We start from the raw sequence: 19,494 nt of genomic DNA, 5'->3' as shown, positions 1-19,494 counted from the left end.
CAGCAATTTCGCCATCCCTGGGATGGCGGAGGTGGGTGGGCACAGGTTTTTGTTTTCTGTTTTTTGTCTTGGGTGTGTGTGTGCGTGCGGCTCCTCTTCTGTAAAAAAAATGGTGTCCCCAACATCCCTCCTTACTTGCGAGATGTTGTGCAGCTGTCTAGACACTGGGGGAGGATCGTGGACGTTGGTAGGTCTGCGATCCTCCCCACTCCCTCCCTCATGCCACAGGAAACCACCAAATAAAACCCCACCAACACATATACACAAAGTCCAATTTTGTATAGATCGACTTTATGACATTCTTTCCCCCCTTCTTCACAGTGTTGTAGAGAATAGATAGATAGATAAACAGATAGATAGATAGATAGATAGATAGATAGATAGATAGATAGATAGATAGATAGCAAAAATAGGACCTTAGCAATCCACAAGCATTGTTGTAAGGTTAATCAAACAAGACATATTAACTAGACATTGTCGTAACTAGAGCTGAATCAAATGTTATTCAAGGCAAATTTTCTGCTTGACTATTGGAGTTAGTTAAAGGCCCTGAAAATGCCTTACATTTTTTTCCTGTTAGTTATGTGTGTGTCAGAGAGGGGGAGATTTTCTAGTACTCCTAGCAATGGCTTACCCTTTTCTTGTCTTTTCTTTTAAGGTTGATTTACCACCAGCACCACTTGGTGGGAACCATATTTATTTATTTATTTATTTATTTCAGAGATTTCTATACCACTTTTCATTTTAAAAATAAATAAATCCAAAAGCATTTCACTAGATGAAATCATGATAAAAAACACAATAAAATCAAAACAAACAATGATAACACAATACAAATGTATTAAAATGGCCGTTGTTATCTTTTCGGCGCCAGGTCAAGACTTTTCTCTTCTCCCAGGCATTTTAACAGCATTTAACAACGTTACGTTTGTTTTTAATGGACCCCAGAACTGTTGTTTTTAAATGGATACTGTTGTTTTTTATACTGTTTTTATGTTTTTTAAAATTTTGTATACTTTTAATGTTTACTATTTTTAATTGTTGTAAACCGCCCAGAGAGCTTCGGCTGTGGGGCGGTATATAAATGTAAATAAATAAATAAATAAATAAAATAACCAGGAACAGCTGACAATGTTAGCTGTCAGGGAAACACCTGGGCAAACAGATGTGTTTTAAGGCATCAGTGGAGGCCCTCCACACTAGGAGCCCATCTGATCTCAACGGGGGGATAATTCCACATGGTGGGTGCCACAACTGAGAAGGCCTTCCTATTATTCCTGCACAGTATGCCCTTGGAATGCTTTTTGCTACTTCTGCTACTGAGTAAACCCCCAAACTAGCATAGAATTGTTGCCCCATGCCAGAAAAACATACCCCAAATGTCCACCTATATTTGCTGCCTTCGAATGAGAAGGCAGATTTAGCTCAGCACTGTAACACAAGGAAATGACTTTAGGTGTTTTTTGTTGTGCTCTGCTGGATCATATCATAGTGCCATCTAGTTGACCATCCTCTTTCAACAGTGCCTAACTAGGGAGGTTCGCGCAAGCAAGGCACAGACATAACTATGGTGATGATAATGCATTTCCACTTTTTCAGTGCTTAGCCCATTAAGACTCACATCTACAACCCTGTGAGCTAAGAGAAGGCATTTTTTCTGTGAGCACTTTCATGGCTGAACAGAGATGGGAACCTGGGTGATTCCCAACACACTGGCCCTTTAAGAGAATGTAAATATTCTTAAAGGACGTGTTCCTAAAAGAAAGCCATGTCGCCTATCTTTCTCTCGTTTGAGTATTGAATAGCTTACCTGCTGGGTTTTATACAGGAAGGCAATCTTGCTCTCCCTTTTGACGTATTTCTAAACAATGTGTGATGGTGTTGCATGCGTGCTACACTAGCACTGTGTTTTGATTGCGTCCCGATCCATGCAGAAGAATTGCATTAAAATCATATCCCGTGTATGCGAGAGAACATTTTTATATATCTATGCACATACACAAATGCATGCGCTTCATACAAATGCCATACAATCACCCAGTCTTTTTTAAAAAATGACTCGAAAATGCACAATCAAATGGCAGATTTGGAAGCAAATTTAAAACTCTGGTTAACAAGACATTCAGTGAAGCTTGCTGAACCTTTATAAAATACAAATTAACAGGAGTGTATCTGAATTGTTAAAATGAACATTGCCTTTCAAATTGGTTCGTGACTATTTCCTTATTTATCATAAATATAAGAAACCTATTGTTACAGCCCCACCTAGTGGAGAGACAGATCAATTGCAATCACAAAGAGAAGCCCAGTGAAACGCCATGCCAACGCTAATCCCAAACAAGCAATTCCTAACCATCTTTGAGGAGGAAAAAATGCAGAAGAACAAACGGTCCTCTCTTCATCTAGAGATGCTATGGGATTACAGGCATGAATCCTTCCCTATTCTTCATATTCAGTATCTGAATTTTATTCTCCGTGCTTCTTGCCTTTATGAATCATGTATTGGTGTTTCCGAACTTTTGCAAAGGTACCTTAAGAGAAAACCATGTGTGTGTGTGTGTGTGTGTGTCTGTGTCTGTGTCTGTCTGTCTGTCTGTCTGGCACAATGAATATTCTCCCATGCTAGTTCCCAATGAATAGATATAGGATTTCACTGTTAAGGTATAATCTTTAAACTATGGCTACTAGACGGCTACATATCATCTCCAGTGTCAGAGGCAATAAGCCTATATACACTAGTTGCTGGGGAACATGGGTGGGAGGGTGCTGTTCAACCTGTGTCTGATTGTGAGTCCCTAGACAACAGCTGGGTGGCCACTGTGTGAAGAGGATGCTGGACTAGATGGACCCTTGGCCTGATCCAACAAGGCTCTACTTCTGTCCTTAACCAGCAGTGGGCAACTACTGGCCCTCCAGATGTTTTGGCCTACAACTATCATTGCTCATCATTGGCTATGCTGGCTCGGGGTGATGGGAGTTGTTGGTCAAAACAGCTGGTGAGCCGCTAGTTTCCTACCCCTGATTTAAACAATGTCATAAGGGAAAATTAACTGAAAGCAAATTCACAGAATACCACCAATTAGCAAATATGAAGGAGGTTTCAATTGAATAGATCCTTTCAGATCCAGTTTCTGCTTCACCTAGCTATTTTCTTTAGTGGGGAGCCTTAAAAATACTATTTTTGATACTATGTTTTCCCAAAGTGTCACCACATAGTTCTGTTGATGGAAAAACAAAAGATTCCTGTGGTACCTTTACGTAATATGAGTTTTTTGCATACAAAAGTCTATCTCATTACACATGTTTTTGCAATCTGCTTTTAGCATATACCACTGATGTGTGTACACACATAGTACATCTGAAAGGGCAAAAGGTTTAGCTCACAAATACTATAGCATACTTTTCTGTATGCTAGTATTTGTGAAAGTAGCATACTTTCCTTTTTTCTGTATTTGTACAAAAAAAAAAAAAGTTTCATCCCAGCTCAGGATTGGAAAAGTTTCAACATTTATGTTTAACTATCTCAGAGATGTTGACAAGTAAAATACAGCCTTCAGCTTGAATTTTAATGGCAGCCTCAAATACTCCAGTATCATGAGAACATTACATCTCACTGTCAGACGTTCATTACATTTCAGAAATTATTCTCCCTTAACACTGCTGTCACTGCTTAGGACAAGCACTCAAATTCAAGTTTTGATTTAAGCACTCAAATTCAAGGTTTGATTTTGATTAAGAAAGGGTTATGCACTGTTCACTATACAGCACCTAGAGATAGTTTATTAGGGGGAAATGGTTCCAACGCAGACTGGAGGGAACAAATAAATGGCCAGGAATAAAGATGACTGTGATTCTTTTTCTCTTCTTTATTTTTATTTTTTGATGGAATGACCATTAAATTGACCAACGGTGTAAGCTTCCAGCCAGAAGTTGAGATTCTTATGTAGCACAATCTACTTTTAGCTTTCCGCTTTTGAACAGTATACTCGTATGGCACTGAACATGGTGGATGTTTTCCTATCACACAACATGACAGTCTCTAGCATGAGCAGCATATTTCTCTACCGTTGCTCATTCCCTTTTATCAATGCAACAGTATCCAAGATTGAGGGTGGGCTCAGCCTACCCAGTTATTTTAAAGGGTCAGCTCAGCATGCCTAGTTATATCTTAGAGCTTCAGTACTTTAACTTTGACTTGTGTTAGGTTAACAGAAAACAATGGAAATACTTAGAAAATTAAATTTCAGTAGTGTACATCTGTAAAATGAGCAATTTTTCTAGCCTGTCATCTAAGGCACGCTAGAAAAATGTAACCATTTAAAAATGCATAATTCTTTAATAATAGCATATGTGAATGCATGTTATATGTTTTGTGACTTGATGTGTAGTTGTGTGCTTGAATTATTGACTTTGCACACCCTTCTGGTTCTTGTTTTGTGATTGTGTCACCTTGTACAAGTCTTGATTATGGTAGCTTGATAGTAGATGCTTTATATTATCTGGGGGGGGGGAGTAATTTCTTCTTGAGTTAGCTGCCCCTCAGGTTATCTGCTTTTCTAAGTAATGGGTTTAAGGATTGGCAATCACTTGTTTGCTTGGCCCAAAATCAATTGAGTTAAAAACAAAACAAAAATGAAAATCTCAGTGTTGTTGTTATTGCTGTTGTTTTAGAGTATTTCTATGTTAAGAAAAAAAATCCACATCGTTACCAGACTTACTTTTCCCCCCGAGGGTTTTCGCATTCACTACAGGCGTCTATCAGTGACCGATGGCGACCACGTGATTTTGAAAACATCCCCTTTGGGAAATGCTATTCTGTTAAATGAAACAGCGCCATCTAGTGGCAGAATAAATGCCATGATAAAATAGATGCTGCATTATTTCTGTGTTTTAAAAAAATCAGGATTGTGGGAGACATTCTGGCTGTTGACGATGTCCTGTAATGGACAAGAAAACTTCTGTCAATCTGGCCAATCATGAGTGTGCTATGAATCACTCAATTTGAGAAGCCCTTAGTATTCAACTTAAAATACTTGACACTACTAAAAATGTATTTTAGTAATTAAGGATCTGCTCCTTGAAATAAGGAGCAGGATGGAAGCTCAAAGCTGAGGGGCAAAGAAGGGTGAAGGGGAGGAAGATATTGAAATTCAAGACTTAATTACGCCAGTCCTTTTACAACTTCATTGGCTGCCAGTCCAGGTCCGGGCCCGATTCAAAGTGCTGGTATTGACATTTAAAGCCCTAAACGGTTTGGGGCCAGGTTATTTGAAGGAACGCCTCCTCCCATATGTACCTACCCGGACCTTAAGATCATCTACAGGGGCCCTTCTCCGTGAGCCCCTGCCAAAGGAAGTGAGGCAGGTGGCTACTAGGAGGAGGGCTTTCTCCGCTGTGGCACCCCGGTTGTGGAATGAGCTCCCCAGAGAGGTCCGCCTGGCGCCTACACTGTACTCCTTTCGTCGCCAGCTGAAGACCTTTTTATTCACTCAGTATTTTAACACTTAATTTTAACTTAAATTTAAATTATACTGTTTTAACTCTGTATTTTAACCTTATATCAATTTTGCTGCGTGGTTTTATCCTGGTTGTGCTTTTTATATTGTATTTTGTATTTGTATTTTTAACTTGTTGGTTGTTTTATGATGATTTTAATTTTTGTGAACCGCCCAGAGAGCTTCGGCTATTGGGCGGTATAAAAATGTAATAAATAAATAAATAAATAAATAAATAAATAAATTAAGCAGAAACCAGACCTTGGTTTATTCAGGGAGAAATTCAGATTGTGTATCATGATTGACATGTGGCCAATGGAAAGAATTTCAGGCTGGGAGGGGAAGCCATACCTGGAAAGACTGGAACAGGTCATGTGACAAACCTATTTCCTTGTCCAGAGGGGTTCTTTGGTCTTAGCCTGGCCCTACTAGGCCCAAGGACCCATTGGATTCTGCAAGGTCTAGAGCAGCCATGGGTGGATTAAGAAGGATGATAACTATGGAAAGATTCAGCCCTATGCAGGGTAATTGGAAATTTTACTGAATCTTAGTGTCAGCCAGTGTGTAATCTTGGCATCTCTGAAAATCGAGATAGGTGCAAGAGAAAATTTTGCACCTACAGAAATTGCAGCAGATGATGAGATATTTGGGATGCTTTGGAAGAAGATGTTGGTGTGGAAAGGCAACGGAAGAAACAGAGATGACTTCTCCCCTAGAAAGCCCAAGGGCAATGTGAGATGGAGTAATCTACATGTCCGCCCATATGCTGCATCAAATTAATGTAAAACTTGAAATATGATATGATCCCATCTCTGATCAATATAAAGAGGGCCTTAGGATCACTTGTATGGCAGCAAGGAGGCTACATACTTCTCTCTGTTGCAGCTTCCCACAAGATGGTGCCTTCCAGATGTTTTGGACTACATTGCCCATGCCAACTGGAGGATAATGGGAGTTGTAATCCTATTATTGTTATTATATTTATTTATATCCCACCTTTTCCCCAAAACTGGTACTCAAGGCGGCTTTACAAATTGAAATACGTACAGTTAAAACAAGTAGAGATATACAAAAATTAAAACAATAATTAAACAAGCTACAATATTAAAACATTTAAAATATTATATATATATATATATATATATATATATATATATATATATTAAAAATCCAATATATAAACATTGCATTAACAAAGGTCCAGACTACTCCACAAAGGGCAGCAGGAACAAAAAGGTTTTAGCCTGCCTCCGGAAACACACCAGGGAGGGAGCCTGTCTAACTTCCCTGGGAAGGGAGTTCCAGAGCCCCGGGGCAGCCACTGAGAAGGCTCTCTCCCACGTTCCCACCAGGCATGCCTGTGACATATCTGGAGGGCACCACGTTGAGGAAGGCTGCTCTGTTCTCTCTCTCTCTCTCTCTCTCTCTCTCACACACACACACACACACACACACACACACCTCTGATGAACATTTGTTACTCTCTGCGCTGGATTGATAGATAAGAATTTTGCCTATCATACCAGAATAGTTTAAAATAGTCAGGAAATATATGGGCTAGAGGGTGATATGGGCCTCAGATTACTATTCAAATTGCTTTAATTGCTTTATCAGTGACATCCTGAACCATTTATATTGTTTTGTGAGCTTGGAGATTACTTTCTTAGTAATCTACACCACTTATACTTTAATATTGTCTCAATACTAATGTCTGTCCTCAAATTAATAATATTATTTTCTATATGACGAAATTATTAAGTTCACGCATTGTGTATCCATAAACCAATTGTTTCGTTTCAGGTGCAATCCTGAGCCTGCAGTCATTGACCCTGGACATGCTTTACCCCCTGATCCACTGGATTGCAAAGGTTGCAATATGAACCCAGATTCGACCACCAAATTAACATTTGGCAAAAGGACGTAAGGACCATTTCAGATAAGAAACACCTGAAACACAAGTGCGTGAAGGCCCTTTGTGGTAAGTTCATTAGTTTGTTTCTTGTTCTGTTTCTGGGTGAGCAGCTTGGTAGGTGATTCCAGTTATTTTAAATTACATCATATCCACCCACAGCCCTGCATTTCCCTAACGTTACAAGGGCCAGAAGTGCCTGGGAGGCATAGGAGGCTGCTCTCATGCCATATGCAGTTACTTGTCATGGCTCATGCGTGAATAAGGGCTGAACTAAATGTTCTTGTAATCACACATAACGGAACTATGTGTGGTAGATAAGTTAATGCTGCATCGCTAGTGCCACCATATGCTATTGCTCGTCATCCTCTTACTTATCATTGCTACTATTTGCTTGCTTGACAGGCAGAGAGCTAGTGACCAAGTAGTCATGAAAGTCATCTATTGCTCTTCCTTCTCACCGTCATTGTTGCCTGGACCATTGTTGTCTGAGTGATAGGCAGGTAAACAAGCAGGTTGCCGTGGTGAAGAGAAGAAGCAAATCCAGAAGGTTCTTGTCAGTGGGCCTCTGCTGGGGTGTGGACCCTCAGCAGATGCTGGACCATAACTGCCCTTGATACTGGTCCTAAAGAAAAGATGGAAACTTTGGGACCCCACAACATACCTGCCATGGAGTAGTACCTCTGCCACATTGGTATATTAAAGTGAATAGGGACTGGGGAGACTCAAATTCAAATGTTCAGATATGAGGCAGACTGGATGGACTTTGGCAAGTCATCATCACAGCCTAGCCTCCTTTACAGGGTGGCTGTGAAGGTAAAATGGCAGAAATCCATGTATGCTATCAGAACTCCATCAGTATATGAACATGATACATATTTTTCATTCCCGTCAATTTATGTGAGGAAGATTTGACCATGTGTTTAACAATCCCATAGAAATTAATGGGTCTTAAAAAGTGTTGAATTTGGGCTGGTTTGTGCCCATAACATACAAAATGCCAAAGTAATGATATCCTATACTATATACACACTGATAATTCAGTTCCATTGGCATTGATATAGAGCAATAATTTATCCTATGTTCACGGACATATACAGAGTACATCTGTCAAAAATATTTCTAGAAATCAGCAGATCTGTAGTTTACAGTTTGAAAATTTTCCCATTGCCTGTCTCGTCGCTCTTGGAAGAAGAAAAAAAATCCTAAATATAAATAGAGCATTTTGCTGTTGTCTTTCCACTAAAGCTTTTAAATTTAAGAAATAATAGATGCCTGTCTAGACAAGCCTAAAATTGTTTTAGTTACTGATGTATGGATGACTGATAAATGTCATCTTTTTCTGCCTGCAGTGCATTTTGCATCCAGTCTACTGGCATTTGTCTATAGCTGACCTGATTCTGCATTTTTCGTTTGCATGAAGCATTAAAATTTTTACCACTATGAAACTTCAGGATTCAGTGTGCAAAAAGAAATGACTTGTATCTTTTCTTTCTTTCTTTCTTCCTTCCTACCTACCTACCTTCCTTTTTTGTAGTCACACTAGCAGGAAAGACTCCAAATAATGAAATTCATTGCATAACATTCCAGGTGAAATAGCAATTAATTTCCTGGCTTTATGTGGTGATGTCCTCACACAGATAAAATGAAATGGAAAAGCATGGAAATAATGGAGTAATTTCACACACACAAAATATGCTTCCTTTTTGAAGACAGTGCAGATGTGCTTATTGTTTAACACTAGGACATCATTGCTGTAAAATGTATGCTAAAGTCCCCAGAAAAGGGCAACTGAAATGATCAAGGGGCTGGAGCAACTCCCCTGTGAAGAAAGGTTACAGAAGCGGTGATTGTTTATTTTGGAGAAAAAGCAAATGTGAGGAGTCATGATGGAGATGTACAAAATTATGCATGGTGTGGAGAAAGTAGATGGGGGGGGGATTCCCGCTCATAATACCCTCTCTCATCCCATGAAGCTGATTGGTGGGAGATTCAGGGCAGATAAATGGAAGTACCTCTTCACTGGGGGATGGTGGAGGAGGCAAGGCGTTCAAACATCACACCCCCAGTGATTGTGGGGTGTGATGTGGGCACAATAGAATCCACATTCAAAACTTTAAAACTGCCCATTAAAAAATAAACAGACTATTTTCTGAATTTTGTGATGGTGTTGTGGGTTGGGTGGAGTGCGAGCTCAAGTCTGTACTGAGATATTGCCCATTACTACCAAAGAGTCAAACCAAAGTAGGCATTGGCATCTAATGTTATACACAAGACACATCAATGACAATAATGCAGAAATTCCTTGTCTGTTTATGACTTTTCAGAACCAGGGTCCCTGATTCTTGTTCAGAGTTGCTATTTACAGAACTGCATCCCAAGTTATGATTGAACAAGTTCAGATGAGTCAGATGAAGTCCTGGAAATGACTTCAAGAAAGAGCTGAAAATAGACTTAATAATACAGTGCAGTAAAAGTTAGAAAAAGTAAAAAAGAAAAAGAAATTACACTTCAAATCCCACTATAGGATAGAACAAAGAATGGAGTGAATATGGGTAGTCAATTGCCATGATAAAGAAATACAAATGAAAAAGCCCAGTAGGGACAGTAATTGCCTTTGCATCTAGTGTCTACTGCTTGAAATAATAATGAAAAAAATAAAGTTACGAAAGCAGCAAAATAGGAATCGTCATCATAAAGAGGTCCCATTGTGATTGATCATCTTTCTGTGTCCAGTTTGGCTCTGCAAATTCAATTTGTAACCAAATAGATATTTGGCAATGCTTGTTGTAGTTCAACAGGCAAACAAAAAATAAAAAATCATTTGCACATAAATAGATGTCTCCAAAAATGAAAAGTGTTCCGTCATCCCAGAGAACTCTTTCATCATACACAGTGCCAGTTAGGTGTGTCTTTAATAGGGTGCCCACATGTCCATTTTTCACATGGATGGTACTAAATGGAATACCTATGTCCAATATCCTGACCCAGATGCTCAAAACTAGGTGTGGGCTTATCTGCAGTGTAAGTGGATCTATTCCTTTCAGAATTTGACTCTGAGGCTTTGATCACACATCACTAGTCACCCCTTGGCATTGATGAAATTGGGACAAATGCCTGATGGGCAGTCCTGGCCTAAATACCACCTTCAGTTTCGCAATTCCATTTTCATGCTGTGAATTTGAGGCCTTATGTAGATAATGTTATGTTTGGAAGAGCGCAATTTGTGTGTGTCCAATGGGACCAAAATGCACTAAAGCTCCTTGTAGTTCTGATTGGCTGGTAGCTGCCTTTCTAATTTTTATTTTATTTATTTATTTTCCCCACCATCCAAAATATCCTTTGGAGCAGGGCTTTCTGAGATAACCAAAATGGCAGTCGCTCACAACTCCAGTACATTCTCCTCCACAAAATGTGTGGAGAAGAAGAGGGCAGTTCTTCCACTCTTTTACCTCAATCCTGACCCCACCCTGGCCACAACACCACAATGTTCTGCCAGCCCTCCTTGCAGGAGTTGTATTTAGAGTTTGCATTTGTTTGTTTAAACTGTGATTTCCATGATAGTCACAGCTGAAAACTCATGTGGAAATTGGTAGAAGAAGAAGCTACTGCCTGAAAACTGCGGAAGCAAACTGCAGGTAGTACCCAATGTTAGTCCTACATAGAGTAGACCCATTGAAATGAATAAGACTTAAGTTAGTCATGACTTAAATCCCATTTATGCCAATGGATCTACTCTGCATAGGACAACCATTAAAATTACACTGCGTCTTTACTAACCCTTAAAAGGTAGTGTCGTACATAGTATCAGAATGGTGTAGCAACAACCTTATTAAGTATATGCTCTTCATCAAGGGTAATATTTAGACAAATGAACAGACTCCTCTCCACATTGCTATAATAAATTAAAATTTGACATGTCTCTTGGTGACATCCATGACAACCTAAACTAGAATGTACAAAAGATAAAGAAAGGAACCATATAGTTATAAGGTGGATATAATTGTGATAGTACAATATGAATATAGTGTGCTTGTTATAAGATGACGACTGCAATTGTAGTCAATGGGACAGTTGTTACACACACACACACACACACACACACACACACACACATTTCATAACTTTGTCAAAACCATCTTAAACCAACTAAAACCTAAGCTAGAAACCAGAGTTTCTTGATCTCTATTAAACTCAATGGCTGCAATCCAGAGGCATCATTAGACATGGAATGTGGGGCAGCCGTCCGGGCCCCTGCAGCAAGCCCCTTGCAGCAGTGGCAGCAAGCTCAAAGCCCTGTTCCAGCCAAAGCTCCAGGCTCTGCTTCATTCCCCTCCCTTGTTGCCTCGAGCTTTTTTTGATGAAAGGCGGGAAGTAAATAAATAAAATACACCCATTTTACCTATTTTACAAATCCATATGCCACGTTTGAGGAGGAGGGACCACTCCCCTGGCCACTTCCCAACCCCTGTGCTCTCTGCCCCCACATCATGTCTGCTCCGTTCTCCTGGCTCTCCTACCACTGCCACGCTTCTCCCCACCCTCCTCCACACACATACTTCCCTGGCTACTTTGCTCTCCTTTCCCTGATTGCGCCCCTTCCCCAGGAAGTGGTGCGATCCATTTTGGAGGGGAACCTTTAGGGTAGCCAGCCAGAACACAGCATGCTGGGAAGCAAAGCACAGCATCAGCCAAGACTCCAGCTGCTGCCATCTTCATTTCCTTAGTATGAAATTTTATTTATTTATTTATTTATTTATTTTGCAAAATGTGTATACCACTCCATATCTGAAACAGATTCTGGGGTAGTGAACATAAGAATTAAAACAGTAAAAGATACAAAAATTAAAAAAAACGTGGCTCTCAGTCAAGGAATGCCTCCTAGAATAGTGCTGTTTCAGGGGGTGCCGGAAGCAGCACAGTGTTGATGCCTGCCTGACCTCCAGAGGCAGGGAGTCCCACAAAAAAGGGGGCCACCATGCTGAAGGCTCTTCTCCTGGTATACTCCATAGGTCCATCTGACCATAGATCCATGTGGAACCACCGGGAATATGCCCTCTAACGACTTCCATGTGAGGGAAAAGGTGCTCTCTCAGGTATCCTGGTCCCAAGTTGTTTAGGGCTTGGGGAATGAAGGGGGATAATAAAAAGAGGAAGAGCTTCATCTGGCAGAGAACGTTGCAGTGTTCTACACCACTGCATCCTGCCCCCCTATCTGATGCAGACTCTGGTGACTTCTACCCCAAAGTTCACCATTGTGACTATTGACTTTAAGGCAACTCAGCCAGCTTATTTTGTAGCGTCTTAAGAAATTTGGGGCTCAGCAGTGGGCTAGTATGATCCCCTTAGATACCTTGTCTCTACAATAGGAATAGTTGATCCTCAGAGAAGTGTTTGTGACAAAGATTTTATTTTCTTAAGCTGGAATGAAAACTTACTGGAATTCAAAAATGAACATGTTAGCGTTGCTCCCTAGAAGAAAAGGTAAAGCAGGATCATTCAGATTACAAGATCTATGATGGATTAATTTGTGGCAGAAGTAAGAGAAAGAAGGTTGCAACAAGGATATTAGTTAACAAGGTTCAGAAAGGATTTCAGAAGGGCTGTCCTTGCTTGACAAACACGCCAGACGTTTTGAAGATATTGCTGGCATGCCAGATAAAGGGAATGTTCAGTGCATTATATATTTAAATTTTTCAAAGAGGTAGCACATGAGTACCCTGTTTTGAAAATAAAGACCCCATATGATACAGTGGAAGGAACAAAGTGAATTAAAAAAGAGAAAAGGTGATAGGAGGAAAGCAGGAATAATGAATATAATGCATTTATTTAATGATGGGGTCTATTCTCCTGAGAAGACTGGCAAGCATCAAAGATAACCCTTCTGCTCTGATCGACTGCAATACAGCCTTTGAAATATAATCTCACAAATACACTCTCATTTGACTGCAAGAGTGAAACCTGTTTATCTACAATGCAAAAATATTTTTCTATCAAGGATTTTTGAATTAAGCCCCCTTCTTGGTGCCAGACGGGGCAAGAATTATTACCAATACTTCAAAATAACTTTGAATTGGTATTGTACCTGAAAATATTTGCTTTTCACCGGCATGACACCTTAAAACTTTGTATTGGACACAGGTACATTTAACTCCTACAGATGTACATTTAACTAGCGTCTAGTACACACAAAAAAAATATAGGATGTGACTCCACTATAACACACCTTTCTTTCCAGAGCCATTACAACAGAAGTGGGCATCTTGCTAACTAAAAGACTCTTTTGTTTCTAACCGTTTTCTTCTTTCTTCTTTAACATCTGTTTAAAGGTAGCAACAAGGCTAAGAAGCACACATCGGGGATATGTGATCATGTTGCACTGTTTGCAGGGACTGTATGGGGGCAGGGAAAGATGGCTGTCCTTGTGGGCCAATGGGGCAGCCATCTTTTTTTTCCATACAGACCCTGGAAACAACATCACATGATCATGTTGTAGCATTTCCAAGGACAATTCTGGCCCTGTTCTGAAAGCGCTTACTAGCTCCTTCAAGGTTTTTTTTTTTTTGCCTTTAAAGATCTTAAAGAAAATAAAGAAGAAAGTTGTTTAAAAGCTCTTGGGCTACCTCATATTATAATAAGTTGAAATATGTTGCTACTCTATGATCTTATAATAACAGGCACCTTTTGTAAAAACTTAAAATGCTAGATTTGTAATTGGTGAGCAAATTACGAATGATGACAGGATTAGTTTTCCCATCACGGGTGAGGACACAAAAATGGTTTGCTATGTTCATTTCTCTGAGAAAGAGGAGTCGTCTAGATATGTTTCCATTTAAACTACATCAGTGGTGAGCAGTCTTCAAGACAGCATGATTTACTTAGTATTTATTTATTTATTTATTTATTGTATTGATATCCCACCTTTTTTCCTACAAGGAACTCAAGACGGCATATATCATCCTCCTACTCTCAATTTTATCTTCACAACAACAACAACCCTGTAAGGTAGGTTGGGCTGAAAGTCCATGACTAGCCCAAAGTCACCCAGTGAGCTTCCAAGGCTGAGTGGAGACTAAAACCCAGATCTCCCAACTCCCAGTCCAACACTCTAGCCACTATATCACACTGGCTCTCTAGAGACCCTTGATCCACCAATTGAAGCCTGGTGAAATAACATATACTTAGAACAAAGAATTCTGAGCTTACGGATTTGTTTTGAGTACCAGAACTGAATGTAGCTCACTGTCCTCCTTCCACACATGAATGCTCTCCTGGAAGCGATTATCACAAGCTTTCTTCATTTTAGCAGTACAACGTAGGTCAGCAAGAGAGTCATTTTGTTGCTTCTATTATTAAATAACTAGGAATCAGAAATCCTCACTGAACTATTCAGGATCACCCAGAGATCTACTAATAAACTAAGATCTACTGTCTGCCCCCCCTTACACTAAATAATATTCTAAACTCATGAATTTCATGGTAGATGAGATTAAATGCATAAAATTTGATCATTCTTCTTTTTGCCACCCCCCCTCCAAGCTTGATTTCTGATTATTTCACTTCCTTACAAATTTCTCTTTAAGCAGCCTTTGTGCTAAAAAAATTGGTGAAGCTGTTCTTTCGTAGTTGCAAAAAAGCCCTTGTTACAGCAAGAACACACTGCTTGAACCATGTAATGGCATCCCATTTTTAACCTCATCGCTGCTGTATTTTGTCCCTGACAAGAATCTTAGCTAATCTGTGATATTAATATTTATTGATGCTTTCCCTAAAGCAGGAGCTGTCTAGTCTCTTCATTTTAGCCCTATTTGCCATTAATATCACTGTTTTTAAATGAACTTTCTATGAGACAATTTCTAGCCAAAATAAAGTAATGATACTATTTGCCAAAGACCCAAACTTTCATGTTTTACACTGGTGTTCATGCTTTCTTTATTACATTGGCTAAATCTATGAACCTTTCTCCAGAACTCATCTGAGAACATTTGCTTGACACAAATCATAGTGTACAAAGCCCTAAACAACTTGAGACCAGGATATCTGAGAGAGCACCTTCTCCCTTACCAAGCTGCCCGATCGCTGAGGTCATCGGAGGGCGTACTTCTGGTGGTTCCACATGGACCTATGGCCCAATTGGAATCCACCAGGAGAAGAGCCTTTAGTGTGGTGGCCCCTTCTCTGTGGAACTCCCTACCCCTGGAGGTCAGGCAGTTGCCAACACTAAGCTGCTTCCAGCACCTCCTGAAAACTACTCTGTTTTGAGAACCCCTCCTCAACTGACTAGCCACTGTTTTTCTGGTTCCTTTATTTTATATTGAACAATTTTAATTTGCTTTTTTAAATCTTCTTTCTTTTGCTGTTTATACCTATGTGCAATGCTCTGAAATCTGTTTTAGATAATTGAGCGGTATAAAAATATTGTAAAGAAAGAAAGAAAGAAAGAAAGAAAGAAAGAAAGAAAAAGAAAAGTGGCATAAAAAGCAAATGATACTATATATTTTTAGATATTTCTGCCTGCCAAAGCCACTATTGTTATATTTCATTTGTAAACTCATAACGTACACAGCAGAATCCTATACGTAAGTAAGCCCCATTTATTTCAGTGTGACTTAGCATAGGATTGTAGCTTTAGAGATGAGATAATATATGACAGAAGGGGTTAGCTTAAGATGTAGTCTTGCTCAGTGTAGGACCATTAAAATCAATGGGACTTAACTTAATGATGAGTAACTTGTCCAGTCGATTTCAATGGGTCTTCTCTGAATAAGACTACATCTGGAGTGAACTCAATGTGTCCAAGACGGGAGTCTACTACCATGAATTCATAACTTGGGTTTTGGCAATACTCCTTTCATAAGGTATTCTTCCATTTAGTGAAATAGTAAGTGTAATAGTAAATAGCTTCCAGAACAATGACTAAACAAGGCAGTTTGCATGGTGGAGAAGAGAATATGATCAAAAGATCACACTGTGATTTACCTGATAGCAGTAACCACATATGTTTCTCTGGTAACAAAGCTAATTAAGATGGCCTATTATTTTGCAGGTTGTTCTGGACACTCTTGAATATTTTGTTGTTGAAGACTGAGCCTCATTATGTGCAGTTAAGGTACTGCAGTTCTACTGCCTAGAAGAAAGATGTTTACACAGCATTTCATTGGACTACTCTGACTTCTAGATCCCAGTGGATCAGCTGCCTAAGAATGGTGTAGATTGGAGGCTACCATTTCCATGAGCCGGACTGTGAACCACCCAGAGAGCTTCAGCTATTGGGCGGTATGGAAATGAAATGAAGTGACTGCTTAACCTAATTTTGGTTGCCCTCAATTGCATCATGACTAACCATTATGTATTTGGTAGAAGTAAATTTGGTAAATTTCATGTATTTGGTAGAAGTAAAAATGAAATATGACATTGTAAGAATATAAAATATTAAATGGAAAAAGAAAACTTGACTCCAGCTTTGATAGAAATCTATGCATACTGAATTTATCTAGAAACTTTTTAATCTATGTCACTTTTATTTTACAAAAGTAATTTTTCTGCTACTGTATTTATGAATTTGCTTGACATCAAAATTAGTTTTGAAAGCCCAGAGATCTTGAATCTGCTTCTCTCTTTCTCACTGCAATTTGAATATGTAGATTTCTTCCCAAAATGTAGAAGTTCAAGTTGTGCCCACTGGCTATGCAGCTGGACGATTCAAGAAAAGCAATTATTCAGAGTAGTGTATGGCTACCATTTTAATATTCCCTGTCATCTTATTTCTATTCAGGTGCATAAACAGAGTATAATATGGATAGTTAGATATCCACAGATAATGTGACTATTCTCGTTAAATATACAAGGTTAAATAAACATTAGAGGATCCCTTCTAATTTTTATATACACACTTTATAATAAAAAGCCTGTCCTTTTAAATCAGTATTTGAGTTGAACTTTATTATAAAAGAAAAGTAAGATGAACCGACCCCACCCACAATAGCTTAGAGAAATTAATAAAAATGTAGTACTAAACAAAACGATGAGGCCTAACCAATGCCAAATAGAGGGGAACCAGTACCTCACGCGATTTGGAAGCTATACTTCTATTATTGCAGCCCAAAATAGAATTTGCATTTTTTGCAGCCACATTCACACTGTTGGCTCATATTCAGCTTGTGATCTGCAACAATTCCAAGATCCTTCTCGTTTGTAGTATTGCTGAGCCAAGTATCCCCCATCTTGTAACTGTGTGTTTCTTTTTCCTAGGTGTAGAACTTGGCATTTATCTCTATTAAAGTTGTTTTCAGTCCAGCTGTCCAGCTTATCAAGATCACTTTGAAGTTATTTTCTGTCTTCCAGGGTATTTGCTATCCCACCCAATTTTGTGTTATTTGCAAATTTGATAAGCGTTCCCTGCACCTCTTCATCCAACTCATTAATAAAATTGTTGAAGAGCACTGGGCCCAGGACTGAGCCCTGCGGATATTAGGTTAAGGGGTGCCAAAAGAGGTGCCTTCCCAGGAGCCATAGGACTGAACCATTAACCAACTTTCCCAACGTGGTGCTCTCCCAGTTGTTAGACTACAATACCCATCGCTGCTGGATTAGGTGCTACTTTTCTCGCACAGGATTCTTCCACTAAATCAAAAATAGCCCTCCCGTGAGCAGGAGAGCATCTTTGGATCCAAACCATAATTTGAATCAAATAATTCTTGTTGCCAAGAGGCACATTTTAAGAAGAAGCTAAATGGACAATTTATTTGAAACTTACAACAATGAGAATGTTTAAAAAAGATATATTTGCCCACCCACAGACACAATCAGTGTGAAAAATATTAATTATAGCCTACATTTATTTATTTATTTATTTATTACATTTCTATACCACCCAATAGCCGGAGCTCTCTGGGTTCACAAAAATTAAAACCATTCAAAGTATAAAACAACAGTATAAAACCATAATATAAAATACAATATAAAAGCTCAACCAGATAAAAACAGCAGCAATGCAAAATTACAAATTTAAAACACCAAGTTAAATTTATTTACAAATGCTGGGAGAATAAAAAGGTCTTTACCTGGCGTCTAAAAGCATATAATCTAGGCGCCAAGCGAAGCTCCATAGGGAGCTCATTCCACAGCTGGGGTGCCACAGCAGAGAAGGCCCTCATAAGCAATGTAAAGGAGGGAGAAGAGGAAGGCGATAGGCTTGGCTATGGCTTTCATCCCACATAACCTTTTATTGTGGTTCTCCCTCGAATTATCCTACTTCATTTATATAGTGACCCTCCATTCATGTTGTCTGAAAACCTCCCTCCCCCCTTCCATGATCTGCATGTGTTTACTCAGAAGTAAGACTCTCTCTGTTCAATGGGCTTTCCTCAAAGGTAAGCCAGCATGTGATGTTAGCAGTTGAAATCAATGGGATTTACTTTTGAGTAAGGGAACCAGCACTTCTGTAGTTCATGAACTTGAAGCAAGCACATACACACACCACCACCTCGCCGGCTCGCTTTCTTTCCCGCTTCTCCAAGAGAAGGAACCATGATCGGTTTAACATCACTTGCTTCATGGCTGCTCATCCTCCCCTCTCCTCTGCTGGGAGTTGGGCCTGACACCCCCCTATATCTGAGATAAAATGAGGCAGGAAAGAGAAACGGAGGGAGGGGGGCTGGAAAGTTTTCCCCTCTTTCTGCGCCCTTTTCCTAAGGAGGAGCCACAGAGGGTCGGAGGGAGCCTCCAGGCAGGGTTAGGGGATTTACTTTACTCAAAAGTAAATCCCATTGATTTCAACTGCTAACATGACATCCTGCCCCTTGGTCTGTGCTTAGGAAAAGGCCGCAGAAAGAAGAGAAATCTTTCCATCCCCTTCTCTCTGTTTCTCTCCCCTCCAAGCACAGACCAAGGAGAGGGGAAAACTTCGGAGTCCTTTGCACGCAATTCGCAGTGATTGCACAGTATAACGCTGGTGTGATAAAGCTCTATATCTCTTAAAATCACTTCCCTGTTGCCTTATTACTTCATCTTTGAGGCATTCTTTGCTTTAGTAAATCATTGCATAAGGGACAATGACTGCTCTTTATTTCTTTTCCTTTATTAACACTA

Source organism: Elgaria multicarinata, chromosome 7 (assembly GCF_023053635.1).
Source record: "Elgaria multicarinata webbii isolate HBS135686 ecotype San Diego chromosome 7, rElgMul1.1.pri, whole genome shotgun sequence".
Lineage (NCBI taxonomy): Eukaryota > Metazoa > Chordata > Lepidosauria > Squamata > Anguidae > Elgaria > Elgaria multicarinata.
Note: the sequence above shows the minus strand (reverse complement) of the source record.